This window comes from Esox lucius, unplaced genomic scaffold (genome assembly GCF_011004845.1).
Source record: "Esox lucius isolate fEsoLuc1 unplaced genomic scaffold, fEsoLuc1.pri scaffold_58_arrow_ctg1, whole genome shotgun sequence".
NCBI classification, from domain to species: domain Eukaryota; kingdom Metazoa; phylum Chordata; class Actinopteri; order Esociformes; family Esocidae; genus Esox; species Esox lucius.
The window spans coordinates 20895-23569 of record NW_022995036.1 but is presented as its reverse complement, the minus strand read 5'-3'; the positions used below and the strand labels follow the sequence as shown (position 1 = coordinate 23569).

The 2675-nt window shown below is 36.8% G+C and overlaps 1 long non-coding RNA gene across 1 annotated transcript; it reads right to left on the bottom strand.

Moving 5' to 3' along the window:
* Window positions 1–928: 928 nt before the first annotated feature.
* Window positions 929–2442, bottom strand: LOC117594227. The gene is made up of 4 exons (XR_004575592.1): window positions 2062–2442; window positions 1782–1921; window positions 1598–1698; window positions 929–1212 (listed from the first exon to the last, which is right to left on the bottom strand). It is a non-coding gene; the product is annotated as an uncharacterized LOC117594227 (long non-coding RNA).
* Window positions 2443–2675: the final 233 nt, after the last annotated feature.

The window sequence follows — 2675 nt, the reverse complement described above, 5'->3', positions numbered from 1 at the left end:
CTTTTCCTTTGTCTCTTGCAGCTTAAATAAACATTGACTTTCCGTGATTGGAACCATAATCATCTGTCCAGTAGTATTCATTCCATTGAAATTGTAATTTTGTTTTAAAAAGTAGGTTAATTTTCCCTTTAAACCAACATGACCACCAGAGTATTCTTTAGAATTACTGTTTTACACTTCTGTCACAAACAAGTCATAAAAAGAAACCAGGCAAGCCTAGTTCTGCCGGCCCACAATAGAAAGAGTTGTCATCTCAAGATTTGAACACGGGTCACCAACATGAAAGGCTATGTTTTCAACCATTACACCACAGAGCTGTACAGTTACCAATTGAAAATGACCCTAAGCACAAGGCCAAGTTGACCCTCCAGTGGTTAGAGTAGAAAAGGTGAAGGTTCTGGAGTGGCCATCACAGTTTCCTGACCATTTTATCGAGCCACTCTAGGGAGATCTCAAAAGTGTGGTTCATGCAAGACTTTGCATGACCTGGAGGCATTCTGCCAAGACGAATGGGCAGCTTTACCACCTGCAAGAATTCGGGCCTCATAGACAACTATTACAAAAGACGCTGTCATTGATGCTAAAGGGATATTTACACAGTATTAAGAACTATGGGTATGCAGACTTTTGAACAGTGGTCAGTTCATTTTTCTCTTTGTTGCCATGTTTTCTTTTATGAATGTGCCATTCTGTTATGACCTACAGTTGAATATGAATCCATAAGAAATAAAAGACATGTGTTTCGCCTGCTTACTCATGTTTTCTTAACAAATGGTACATATTACCAATTCTCCAAGGGTTTGCAAGCTTTGAAAACAACTGTATGATGAAAGGGTGAATCCAAAGATTTGCATGCTAAAATATTATTGTCAGTTTTTGTCCATTATGTTTAAAACCAATGTGCACTGTGGGAAAAAAACATAAATAATCAAAAGTCCTTGTGAATCAAAAGGCTGTAAGTCATAATGGATTTAAATTTGTGCTAAAAGTCATATTGTTTATTGTTTGTGTACAGCCTTAATGCATTCTGATTGTACTGTAGATAAAAAGTATTGTTATTCAATTACTTTTTCACAAATCCAATTAAGTTGCGTGGTACATGGAACATCATTCCATTTCTTTACAGGATCAGTATACAAATTAACAAACTCAGCACAGTCCTCCTCTCCTATAGTACCACCACCATTATCAGGCTGTGGTGCTCCCCAGTACCTGTAGTGGGAACAACACAGAGAATCAGAGAGTCAGACACTAGAAGATGTTTTATGAGGTTAAAGAGACAGCTGAGAAGTTTATCTATGTCAACAAAGTCAGACAAACAAGTGCAAACCATCCTAATATAACTACATTCAATGTGAAGGAAGTTGCCATCTACCACTGATGAAATTGTGAAATAGCCTTAGCACAATGACTGGACTTTTAACAGTTTTTATGCTACCTGTTACTGTTGACTATCAGTCATTGAATCAACGCTGGTAATCATTGGCTTGCAAAACAACCTCTAACAACATCAGTGTGAATCTTTTTAACACTGAAAACAGATACTTAAAGAATGATATACATGAAATGTATTTTCATACAGAGAATAATCTCTTACGCTGTAGTCAGAGGTGTGCCATCCACCCATCTCCAGGTACCCTCAGTCTCTATGTCAGACAGACCGATCCAAGTACGTATGTTAAATGTAATGAGGAATTTCTATCAGAGAAAGATTAAGATGTTGACAATAGCATCAAAATAACCATATCAATCCATAAATCCCTTATGGATCCCCCTTTCACCTGTTCCTCTTGGTTGTTTATGATGACTAGCTGTGCCCCTCTCTTCAGACAGTCCTGGTTGGCATATTCCCATTTATTTTTCTCCGTGGAGACGTAATAGATGCTGTTACTAAACACGTTCCATTCATTTGGAGATTTCACTGATTAAAAGAAAAGCAGTGGATAAAATTACACGTAAATTGTGTTTGTGCAGTTGTCTTGATTAACCCGTTTCAGTTTCTCAGGTCAATATGAAAGTCAGTTTTATGAGGATTAAGGAAAAACTGTTCACTTCACTTACCAAGTACCGTCTGGAAGAGGTCTCTCTCTCTTTGTATTTTTTCTCTCTCTTCAGACAGGTTTTTGTAAAAAGTCTGTAGCCGGTCTCTATCTTTTGTCAGGTTATTGTAGCTAGTCTGTAGTTTGTCTCTTTCTGTAAAGCATTGATGGCTAATGACCCCATCTGTAATATTCAAGTAATATTAAGGGCTGGTCCATTGATTCTATCCTTTTCCTTGATTCTATCCACTTATTTTACCCAACTTTTTTCCTCTGCCAATTCCTTTATGTCCAATTTGGGATTATTATCCAGGGGTAGTTGAGATTTTACTGTTTCGTCCAAGCACTTGCTTTTTGATGTATTTTGGTATTGAACAATGTTTATTAAAGAAATGGGCAGTCTGATCTTGAACCACCCTAATGACTCAATCCAATGATTTTGCAAAAATAAGCAAAATGTTAAGAGTTCTTGCACCGAAAATACAGTGGCTCTCAAAAGTATTCACCACATTGATCTTTTCCGCATTTTATTGTCTTAAAACATGAATTCAAAATGGATTTCATTAGGAGTTTTTGCCACTGATCAACACAATATAGTACATAATGTCAAAGTGAAAAATAAACACAAACTCACAT